The sequence below is a fragment of the Tamandua tetradactyla genome, chromosome 20, assembly GCF_023851605.1.
Source record: "Tamandua tetradactyla isolate mTamTet1 chromosome 20, mTamTet1.pri, whole genome shotgun sequence".
NCBI lineage: Eukaryota > Metazoa > Chordata > Mammalia > Pilosa > Myrmecophagidae > Tamandua > Tamandua tetradactyla.
Window position 1 is genome coordinate 48,490,296 of NC_135346.1, and position 12,675 is coordinate 48,502,970.

The following is a 12,675-nucleotide window of genomic DNA, read 5'->3' on the forward strand; positions in this document are numbered from 1 at the left end:
CCATCATTTCAGAATATATTTCTATCTACTTCCTTCTGAGATTATTTATACAGTTCTCTCTAGGAGTGTTTCATCTTCTACAACAAGCTGGAGCAGAGAGAGGTGCTGCCCTTCACAGAAATCACCTTCCCTCATTACATCTCCACATCTGTCTCCACCTACCCTTCAAGACCCAGTTCAAATAGTGCCTCTTCTTCTCTGTTCACTCTAGGTGAACACAATCTTGCTGTGGACTTATTTAACAGCAGTTCAGAATCCTCACTGGGCATGGAAATCGCATGAGATGCTTTAAAAAAAACAAAAACAGAAACCTAAACAAAAAACAAAACGATGTTCAGGGCCAACTAGAGATTCACATTTGATTGGTCTAAGGTGTGGTGAGATATGGGTATTGTTATGTTTTTTAAAAGTTCCCTGGGTGACTAATGTTCAGCCAGGGCTGAAAACCACTATTGTATAGTGTGATGGTCATCTCTCTTATCCACAACTCAAAAGCTGTCTAAGCTGCATAAAGTGCACAAAGGGAAGGTTAGAACTCTGGGTGAAGCACAGCTTGTATGTCCAACTGAAGGGTGGCAGATAGATCCAAGCTGTCAGCCATACTGGGCCCACAGTCTGTGCAAAGGGGAATCACTGGAGTAGGAGCATAGGAAGACTCAAAAACCATGTCCTGTGATCTAAAAGCATCTTGGAATGTAAAGGAATCATAGAGGAACGTAAGCCAAAATTTCACTTTAAAAAGGAAAAAAATGAAGTCCCAAGGGGGATGAGTAGCTTTCTTGAGATCACATAACCTGAAGATGTCAGGTCCATAGGTGAGCTTAACACTCTGGACCAAACCATTTTATGTGTGTTAGCTTTTTCATGTGTTGATGCCTCCTTTTTTATTGCATAATAGTGTTTGTGGTATGGTTATACCACAGTTGGCTTACCTTTCATCTCCTTTTTAACAGCTTTATTAATCTAAAATTTACATACCTTAAAATTTACCTGTTTAAAAGGCATAATTCAGTGATTGTTGATGTATTTACAGAGTTGTGCAGTCATCACTATCACTACAAACTGCTTTTAAATTGTTTTCATCACCTCAGAAGGCTTGCACCTATTAACCCTCACATCACAGGAGGTTGATAAAGTTTTAGTTTGGTTAGAAATGACACTCAGGAGTGGTGAGCTTGAGTAACTTGCTCAGTGTCATACATCTAAGAAAGGAGTACAGCTGGTATAAAAAGCCAAGGCAACCAGAGTTCAAAGTCACTCCTCAATCCTAGCAGAAGTTCAGAGTTCCTTCCACCCACCACTGTGGGAGTGAATTCAGTTTAGATGGAAAGTAATTGCATGGATTTTTGAACAGATCATTTAAGGGGAAAAGGATTTCACTAGGAGGAAGAGGGAAAAGAGACAAGTCTCAGAGCCCGAAGTCTTCCATTCTCCACTGAAGGCTTTTCCTGGTTCATAGAGGTACTTTGTCCAGGCTGTGTGGCCTTTCGTAAGCTGTTCTAGTTTGCTAGCTGCCAGAATGCAATGTACCAGAAATGGAATGGCATTTTAAAAAGAGAATTTAATAAGTTGCTAGTTTACAATTCAAAGGCTAAGAAAATGTCTCAATTAAAGCCAGTCTATAAAAATGTTCAAATTAAGGCACCAACAAGAGGTTACCTTCACTCAAGAAAGGCCAATGAAGTTCAGGGTTTCTCTCTCAACTGGAAAGTCACATGGTGAGCATGGTGATATCTGCTAGCTTTCTCTCCTGGTCTCTTGCTTCATGAAACTCTCCCCGGGGGTGTATTCCTTCTTTATCTCCAAAGGTTTCTGGTTGCATGGGCTCTGGTTCTCATCATTCTGAAGCTTTCTCCAAAATTTTTCCTCTTTTAAAGGATTTCAGTAAGCTAATCAAGACCCACCTGATATGGGTGGAGTCACATCTCCCTCTAATACCCACAATTGGGCGATTACAACTCCATGGAGGTAATCTAATCAAGTTTCCAACCTAAGGTGCTGAAAAGGATTAAAAGAAACGCTGCCTCCACAAAAGGGGATTAGGATTAAAACATGGCTTTTCTAGGGTACATAAATTCTTTCATACTGGCACATAAGCCATCTATTGGCCACCCCTTATTCAATTTCCCCTTCTATAGTACAACATCGTTGAGTACAAAAATCAGGGATTATACATCTTTGCTTCCCCAATCATGCCTAACACTACTAGCACTATACTTTTATTAGGTCTACATAGATATTTGGAACAATTGAATGAGTGAATGAATGATTCCTAGCAATGCTACATGCAGTAAGGCATCCTGATAAGAGGTAGTCTAGCTTTTTCCATCATTATAAGATTACTTGTGGAAGCGCTGCAATTATGCAGGCAATTATATAGGCATAATTTCACAAACAACAGAAAAATATTGTTTGTTTTAACCAAATAACATATTCTGGTAAGTTATTGGTAGTACTTAGTTTGGTCATTTAAAAATGAACAAAATGCACACTTAGATTTATTCTATTTTAGATCATTTTTGAAAATTCTAACCTTCTAGTCGTAAAAGCTTTGTCATGATTTCTTAATGAGTGTCTAAGAAAGAACGAGGAGTTCCTAATGCATTTTACTCTTAATTATACCTTATGATTGTGTTTAGGAAACCAGGGGGCCTGAGTCACCAATTCTGGTAGAATCCTTTGGAGTTTTAACTACCCAGCACTGCCACCTAGCATCAACCACTCAGGTTTTTGTTTTGTTTTTTAGAACGATATTGAGGCTTCTCTGTATTTAAAGAATTATGAAGGGGACCCGTCTGTGATTTTTATTTTTATTTTTTTAAGAAACGGGCTGAAACTACTTCAAGAAGGCTTTGCAGCCGCTTCCACCCAGCATTGTTTACTTGAAAACCCTCGTGATTGGGAGTGAATTGGTGTCAGAGAAGAAAGGGTTTGTGAAATCTGCTGAAGAGTTTCAAATGTCAGGGCTGCATATTCATGAGCTGCGGGCACCTGTGGCAGGGTTGCCTTCCCGCGGATGCCTAGTGAGGCAATTCAGAAGGGCACTGGGGTGGTTTCCAACTGGCATTGTTGTTTATTTGCATGTAAATAAATATATAAAGGAAAGAGGGGAGCCAGGAACTCACTACAGAATTCTTTCAGGGGTGGAGGGAGGTGGGAATACCTGCATCCTTCTTCAGGGAAATGTCAACTAGATCCCACACTCTGGCTAGGGTGTTCCAGTAGGGATTCGGAATCCCGTTGGTTGACAGTACGAATAAGTACATTTTCCCTGCCAGCCTGGCAGGTTGGTGGAAGCCGAACATAAGGAAAAAAAAAAAAAAACCAGAAAATGTGGGTCCTCTTGGTCATTTCCACTGAGTGTCCCTCGATGGGATGGGCGATGCTATTGTAGGACCCAGTTCTCAATCTTCTCACTTCCCAAATTGTGCTTTAAAAAATACAAAACAAATCAATAGTATTTAACAGGGTGAAAACATCACACTTAGATTGATGCTTTACATAATGAGCCCTTTATGAGATGTAATGCCAACTGTTAATCAATAGACATGCCAGAACTGCCTCTAATACAACCTTGTAGACTTTTTTTTTTTTAATTAATCCTTATTAAAAATATTGACTTGTTGTGACTTGCTGGGGCTGCTCCTGGCTGTTTTTTTTATCCTAATTAGGAGGTTACGCTGCACTGCTTAGGCTGCAGATAATAATGTAATGATTGTTTTCTTAAAACCTGAGAATCAATATAAGATACTATCAAATTGTGCCAAGTGTCACAATTATGAAAATTACTCAAGATTTTAAAAGCTTTATAAGAGCGCTATCTTTTTTCTTTCTTTTACTTTTTTCTCCTGTTTGCCTATTTCCACAGTTTTTTTCAAAATTGTATAGGTACAAAAAGTTTTTATTATTACAAAAGGGCTCTCTCATGACACTGCATTTTAATATACCACCTTCCAAGGGAGCTGCCTACTTCCTTATACAGTTGTTCAAAAGGTACCCCAACACCACACACTTCAAAGGCATCTGTGGCTTCCACTTGGTAAAAGTTCTGGTATGAAAGAAAAAAATAAAGCATCCAAAGATTTTATCAAGGTGTTTCAGTTCGTTAAATGTGCCAGCATGCAATATACCAGAAATGGGTTGGCTTTTACAATGGGCATTTCTTAGTTTTCAAATTTGCGGTTCTAAGGCCATGAAAATGTCCCAATTAAGGCATCTACAGGTGACAGCTTCTCTGAAGACAGGCAGCTGGCATCTGGGGTCAGCTGACAAAGTATGTGGCAGGCTTCTGCTGGTTCTTCACCCCCAGCTTTCCTTGCTTGCAGCTCCCGGTTCCAGTGGCTTCATCTCTGAGCTTCTGTGGGTTCCCTCTTAGCACCTCCTGGGCTTTTTTCTCTCTGAGCTCTCTCTGGACTTTCTCTGTCTTTTATCCTCTCATAAAGGACTCCAGTAAAAGGATTAAGACCAACCTTGAATTGTGTGGGTCACATTGCAATTGAGATAACTTAGCCAACAGGCCCCACTCACAATAGGTCACCCGAAGAAGTGGTTTAAAAGAACATATCCTTTTCTGGGGGTACATAGCAACTCCAAACCAGCACACAAGGGATGCCAGTAATTGAAAGATACCCAAGAAGAGAAAGAAAAATAAACAATAGAAATGAGAGAGCAAGCTGTTGCCTCTCCAAAATACTCAGAGTGTGGTATCTGAGAGATATTTAATAATAGTGAGAAGAATGATAGCAGATAAGATGGCTCTAGCACTTCCTTTTACAAACCAGGAATTGTTCTACATTCTTTATGGACATGTCCATGAACTCATTTAATCCTCTCTAGAATCCTGGAACGATGATACTATTATGATTGCTATTTGCAAATGAGGCAGTGGAGACTCAGAGAGCTTAATTTACTTGTCCACAGTCACCCAGGAGGCGGCTGAGTGGGGATTATGAACCCAGACCCTCTCACTTTCCAGTCTGTGCTATTAACCACTTTGCTAACTGCCGCCATCTGTCTAATAGAGCCTCCTCGTTTAAAAGAAATTGAGGAAATTCAGTGAAGTTAAGCAAATTTAAATGGCTTACCTTAAGTCCATAGTGTTCTGTAAACTGTTAGATACCCCATGTTCATACAAAAAAAAAAGATCTTGATACCTTCTGGCCCTGATGACTGTGGATGGCAGAGCTCCTGTGCAGAGGCCGTGACTCCCACCTTGCTGAGTTATCCGGCAGCTGCCTTCCCAGGGTCCTCATCCGTCAGCTCTCCACGGCCATTGTTCCTCTGCAAATAAGGGAGGGGTGGTGACAGAGCGAGCCCCTCTGTTTAGCTCTCTGTTTGTGAATAAGGAAAATGTTTTCATTCTGTAGCCTCTTTAGAGACAATTAAGCATTTGCTTTTGTCGGATGCTAAATTATGAGCGAATTTAGTTTAAAGTATGTGAACCATGCACCCTTTGAAATTTGCCTGAAAAGGCTCATTATAAAACTAATGCTATGAAAAAGCACTCCCTTTCAGATTAGGAAAAGCACCTGAATAGTTTTCATAAGTGGCTGCGCATCGTTTGAAAGCATTCTGGTGTTGCCTGAAACGCTTTCAACACACCTTTCAACTAGGAAATTTCACATTCAGCATATCTGTAGTTCGACAAGACTTTCAATAATATTTAAATTGGTTAACTGTATTTCTTTTATATCTGTTTTAATGCTTTTATTGATTTGAGGTAGATAAACTTGATTGTGCATGAAATCTTATTTTTCCAGACAAAGGAAATATGATTTGAGTTTTTACAGAGGGGAGCCGTACCTCTAAACCAGCCAGACCCCTGAAATGGAAGTGTTTGGGTCAGATAGATGTTTGCTAAGGCCCTTGAACTGAAGTGATACTGATTCTGAAGTTTGTTTCTCAAAAAAATTGGCGCTGCAGGAGAGGCCCTGACTCTACACTTCTTCATTAAAACCCATGGGAGAAAAAGTCAAGTCTCTTGGGTTTCAGTATGAGAAAAATAAATGCTTATCTTATAAAGCCAGGGTTCTTTTTTTTTTGTAACTTACGGGCTTTATGGTTCTTATAATTGACAGAGTTAGGATCTTCCTTTTGGTCACAGGGAAGCTCAGAACCAAATTTGCAGGCCTTTCAGCAAATGTGTATGAGAATATAGTGTGCATTCTAATAAAATTAAAAAAAAAAATTTACATTTTATAAACCAAACCAAGGATATAGTTTGTTTTCCTTTGCTACTCAAATGTACAAACCATTTATGTTATTACATCACAAATGAGGATTGATACATGAAGTACCCCTTCTTAGAGAGTGTGTACATCCTAAATCGAGCAGGTAATAGATAGCAGGGTGGGTCACGAGCCATGCAGGCTTAGATTTAAATCTTAGCTCCCTGCTGGGTAGCCCGACCTCAGGCAAATAGTTTTCCTCTCGGAGCCATTCTTAGGTGAACAGGGTCGCTATAACACAGCATCACAGACTAGGTGACTTAAACAACAGGAATTTATTTTCTCATTCTTGTGGAGTCTAGTATTCCAAATTCAGAGCATCGGCAGGTTGTCCCTTTCTCTGTAGTCTGTAGAGGTCTAGTGATGGTTGACCAACAATCCGGAATGCAGTCTGCCTCTACCCTCTGGCCGTCTCTTTCCTCCTCTGTCTCGTTCTGCTGTCTTCCAGTCCTGTTGGATTAAGATCCATCCTGATTCAGTAGGCCCCCACTTTAATTGATATAATCTTCAAAGATCCCATTTGCATGTGGGCTCACATCCACAGGACAGAGCATGTCTTTGTGGGGGGACATGACTCAATCTCTACGAGCCTGATTTCTTCATCTGAAAACTGGGGACGCTAACAGTAACCTTCCATGAGCCAATGAAAGAGAAAACTCTGTCACAACTCTCCTGACCACTCATTGCAGATCAGAGGCTTTGCGAGGGTTTGGGAATGCAGCCGCAGTACAGGAAGCACCTTAGCCGCAGTACAGGAAGCACCTTAGCTAAGCATCACGCGATGCTTAGCGAGCCCACCGCAAATAGCCGAACACGTCAACTGAGAAGAAAAGTCACAAAAATAATGTTTTGGAGTTAAGATGATGAAGTGATATGTCTTGTACTTTAAGTCCATGACTGAGCTAGGAAGATGGGGACTGTGAAAACAATGTCATGCTGCTTGTGCAAAAGTGGGGAAGGGGGATGAGGTTTTCTTCTACAGATGTGTAAACCTGGAGATGTCTGCCTTCTGTTGGTTTGTAAGAGCTGAAGTTTACTCTCCAATTCCTACTCTAGTGTTTTCTTCTTAAGGAATCTAAGGAAAAACAAATCGCTGCAATTAGCAGGCACTTTATACGTTACAAAAAATGTAATGACATTCTCGCATTTAATTATAGCCATGATGCTAAGCAACACTGTGGAATATAGTAAAATACTAACATTGCATGTGAAGAAATATTAATTTGTCCATGGCCATGCAACCAATGAATGGTAGGCAGAAATGCAGCTCTCCAGGAATCTTTTGCTCTGCAACTTGTCTGTCTGCATCCAAATTCTGTACATTTGGTTAGCCTCTCAAACTAAATGTCCTCATTAAAGACAGGTATATATAGCATGACTAAGTTATTCATTGTAGGTAAGTTAAAAGTGAACATCTCTGGACTCCTATTTGGAAATCTAATGAGGACAGAAAACGTAGTGAAATATTTATCAACATTTTATATTTAAGGAAACATTTTATGCATAGCTCAATTCTAGGATGCCTTCGCTTATACAATAAAACATAACCCTGTTCATTGCAATGTTAGAGCTAAGCAAAAACTGTTTTCTGTGGACAATTTTGATCCAGTCTAAGGGAATCTTCATTTCTCAGATGCCATTAGAGATGGGATTTCAGCATCTCGAGCACATGTCTTCATAGATCTTTATTTTTAATCATAAAACCAGAACTATCCCCCTACCCAGATTATGATCAAGCAAATGAACCTAGCTTTAGCAATAGAGGATGCTGACACTGCAGGCTTTTCATTATAACAGTAATCTTAAACTTTTTACACTAGTTATAAAAATAGAGTTGTGTGAAATACTATTTATGAAAAACTACTTGAAGGGCATTCATTCTTCTAAAATTTGCTTTTCTGAATAATTGTACTGTTTTGGGTCCTCACAGAATTACTTTTACAAAATTGTGTTTTTCTTCATTCATGCTAGCAGACTACGCTGACGGAGCCTTTAAGAAATAGTGACGGGAAATTCATTATTGTATTTTGTACATAACAAAATGATTTAGTGGAGGATGTTGTCTATCACAGTTCATAGTTTTTTTCTTTATGAAGAAAGTGTCTAGAAAAGAAATGGATGGCTTTTATCTCATGGGCACTGTGTAGCAGTATGTTTTCCTCTTTGCTTTGGCTGCTAAGATATGTAGTGTTAAATAAATCCCTAGTCTACCTTAAGCCTTTGAACTGGACCTCCTGCTTCCTGTAGCCATTTCCCACCCTTATTTTCCTTCAGCTACAATTCCCTCAATTATTTATTATTTATTATTATTTCACTACTTTGAAAGCTTCTTCAAATCCTTTATGAGACAGTGTAGGTAATGAAGAAATATATGGATATACAGACATATACATGAATTATAGCGCTTGATTGTTCCTTAATATGAGCCCACTGTTATCTCAAGTATGATTTAAATACTGGTTACATCTGGGAAAAGTTTAGGAAAGGGAAGAATAATGCTAGATATGGGCAAGAAAATAGTCCCTGACTAGGATTTTCAGTGGTTTTCAAACTAGTAGCATATCCAAATTGACTGGAAAAATATATATACAGTCTCTCTAATGATTCTCATTCTTTGTATTTTGTTGGGCCCTGGCATTTTCAACTTTATAAAGCTTTAACAATAGTATCAGTATAAAGCCAGGATGAGGAACCACTGACTCAAGTGTTTAATCAGTAGGAACCTGCTAAAAGAATCAAATGTATATTAGAAATACAATGTAAATTAGTTCCATAGCTGGGAACCATTTACTTAAACTGAAAGAAATTGCTTGAAATTGGCCAAAAAATGTGTTGAGTTCCTACTACATACAAAGCCCGTTAGAAGGTGATAGCAGAGTATTTTCAAGTTGCTTTGGTGTCAGAGGGCAAATTAAATAATGGTTCCTCTTTATGGCATCATCATCAGCATTATCCAGAAACATTTGTGGAGACTCTGGTATAGGAAAGCACTTACCTGTGTGCTGGAGATATAAAGTGTTCTAATATGTTGTCCTTATAGTCAAGGAGAGCCAGCTGCTTGGACAAGAAGATGTGTACAGAAAAGACATAATTAGCAATGTCAGGTAGCATATGCCAAGTGCCTAATCAGTGGTGGCAATGATGAATACTTGACAAATTTCTATGAGTATCTGGGAGGGAAACTTATTCTTGCTGGATCTGAGTTTGGAAACATGAGAGAGGTGGAGCTCAAAAGCTTGACCTTGCTGTGTATATAGGAATTAGGCAAATATTTTTCTGAAAGTAGAAATAACCATAGCTGACTGGCTGCTCGCATAGATTTCCTCAAACTTTATTTGAAAATGAAAAGCTATATCATTGTATAATATAACAATAGGTTTCAGGTAAATAATGCTCTAGATCTTTTTTTTTTTTTGCTTGTTTTGTTTTTATCTATAGCTTAGTATCTAAAAATATCAAGCAAGAAAGCAGTTGGAAATATATCATACTTTATTTTAAAATGGAATGCCATATTGTTGTATATCTACCATGAGTTTTAGGAAAATAATGCCCCTCCTCTCTTTTTAAATTTTTATTTGTAGCACAGTATTTTAAAATATCAAGCAAGAAAGCAGTTGAAAACATATCTTTGGGGGAGGGCAAAAAAACCTGACCTATCTATAAAATTATATCCATTTATAATAAGGGTCAGAATTTTCACCAGAATTTCAACCTTGCCTTGGGTTGGCTGCTGTTTATTGTATCCAGTCTAGAAGAAAATCTGCTTTATTACAATTAGATAGAATGAAATTGTGCTTAACAATTTTTCCATTATAAAAATAAGAAAATGCTTGTTAACATATAATGTATTCACTTAATATGATAAGAAAAGCACTTAGTTTTATTTTCTCCTCTAAGTATAAAAGGCATTTAGAAGGGGTTGTTTTCAAAGTGACTCAACAGAAAATACCCCAGCCAAGATAGACTAGCAGAAGTGAGTATGAGAAGGAAGCAAATCATCATTATTATTATTTTTTTTTACTTTGCAGGGCTTTCAATATATGTATGACAGCCTGATATGGAGGACATAATTTATAGAGTGATCTGGAAATTAAAAAACAATTATACCAGGAATTGAAATTGTGCTTAAAAACAACACAAAACAAAAAAACAGGAGCTTATGGATTTTTTATGAGCATGAGTAAAAACCATGAAACACTCAAAAGTGCCCAGATACTTTCTATCAAGTGAGTAAAGAGCACTTTAAAATGTCTGATAGATCTCGTTATAGAGAAAATAGCATTGGTTTAACTTTAATAAGTGGAGAGTTATAAATAACACAGAGAACAGGTTCCCCTGAGTTACCAACTCTAGTTCTATCTTTGTATATCTGGATGAAGCATGAAAAATTTAGTCAGTAATGAGTTCTCATGCCCAAGCTAAGGACAAACAAATCTACTTTCAAAAATTCTTTCTCAAACAAAAAGTCCTTCTTTCTCTTCCTATAGTTTTTAAAATCATCCTTCATTTTTATTCTTCTCCACTCTAACTCCCAGAGCGAAAGAACTTCATTATAGCAACAGTGAAGCATATGTCCTTGAAGTTGGGGAGATTTTGAAGTCAACAATCTGACAATCGAGGCTTTTCTCTCATCATTGTTTAAAAGCCAGACCGTACTTTGTTTCATTAGGACTTTGCTGAGCTCAGACAAAATAGAGCCACACACCATTTTGGAGTAAAAATCAACAATAACTCATTTCTTAGAAGCCAATCTACTTGAAGAGGCTAACTTGAAAAATGCCAGACTTTTATCCATCCCTGATCCTCACAAATGTAAGTCTCTTATGAATGAGGGCCATTCCATAAACTCAGCAGGAAAGGTTGATTCTATTTGGTGTGATTGGGTCCCTGATACATTTCAAAACCAATAGGAATTCTGTTTGCCTTCCATCGTGGACAAAGAGATTATATATAAAGGAGCAGAAAAATGAAACGTGACCAAACTGTGATGTAGGTGACAATCACTTCGTTCCCCTTTTTTGTCCATGTGAAAAGACTTTACACTTTTCTTTCTCCACCTCCTAGGGCTTTCAAGCCATTGCTGCTTCTAAATGTACCCATTTGACCACCCTGGTCCTTTGTGCATGATAGTCTTTCTTCTTGGAACCCTGCCTCTTTCCTTTATTAGGAATCCTTTAGATGAAGATGACAGAAACCGACTCAATCTGTCTTCAGTAAAAAGGGGAAATTCTTGACTCTGCAACTGACGAGTTTCAGGTAGATTTATCACAGCTTCAGGCATGGCTGGATCCAGATGCCTTAGTGATTTGATCAGATATTGCTCTCACTCTCTCAGTCTGTCAATTTTGCTTCCACCTGCAATCCTCCATTCTCAGATAGGCTCTTCCTCATGGTCACAAGATAGCTGCCAACTGCTCCCAACCACAGTCCAGCCTATAAGAAACTCAAGCGGAAAGAAAGACTGTCTCTTTCTCAACAATTCTACTAGAATGCCCAGATTCAAGTCTCATTATCCTGGCTTAAGTGTTTTCTTTCTCCTTGGCTTTAGGATCGCTGAGGGGAAGACAGTCAGAATTTATCTTTTATTCACCTAATGATAAGCACAGTGCCCAACACAGTTGAGATTAGGGTTGTGTCTCTACATGTGCAAGTGGTTGTGTTTGTGTATGTTTTAAACTTTTAAATTGGCTCTATGAACTAGAAATGGTAGAAGCTATTTCTTCAGCAGCAAATTACCATATTATTCCTAGTATAAACAACAGAATTAGCCAATTTATGGAAACGTTTGAGATAGAGATTCCTATCATTGAATCAGGGAAGGGAAGGCACGGGAGGTGTAACAACGAAACAGTCCCAATGTCCAAGGATAGTATGTGACTGAAAGAAAGCGGAGTGTTCTTAGGGAATATGCTAAGAACATTAGCACATTAATGTACTAATGTCCTTCTCTCTGGGCCCTAGTTAAAACCTGATGTTTGGACTAAATTTTTGGAGTCTTGAAGATTCTTTGGCATGTTCTGTTTGATGATTCTGTGGTGAAAGATGTTATATAGAAAGAGGCAGGTAAATGAGCAAAATCCAGGAAGCTACATCACAGGGGGGTTGTGACCCATACTCTAGATCTAGACAAGCAACTTTTAGAACTTGGGAAGCTCCCTGAAGTCATTAGAACATCCACTAGGACTGATGTCAGTGGGAAACAAAGAGCTCACAAGAGCAACTCCTGGCCTTCTGTCTCCTGACTGATATCATCATATCTTTCATTCAGGTTGCCTGTACTTGCATGCTCCTTTTCTCAATCCAGACACAGGAATGCCTCAGTCCATTAGTTTGTATCTGCTCTGTTCCTTCTGTTTTTAAAATAAACTTTATCTAAGAGTAATGTCTCTACTTCCAGAAACCTCTCCATTGACCATTTCTCCTGTTAGGGCTGATGCCAGCTTGGCAG

The 12,675-nt window shown here is 38.6% G+C and overlaps 1 protein-coding gene across 1 annotated transcript in view; it reads left to right on the forward strand.

Moving 5' to 3' along the window:
* The window catches only part of LOC143664338 (teneurin-2-like), a 392,537-nt gene that overhangs the window by 226,220 nt on the left and 153,642 nt on the right, over nucleotides 1–12,675 (forward strand). The gene's annotated exons all lie outside the window — the stretch shown is intronic.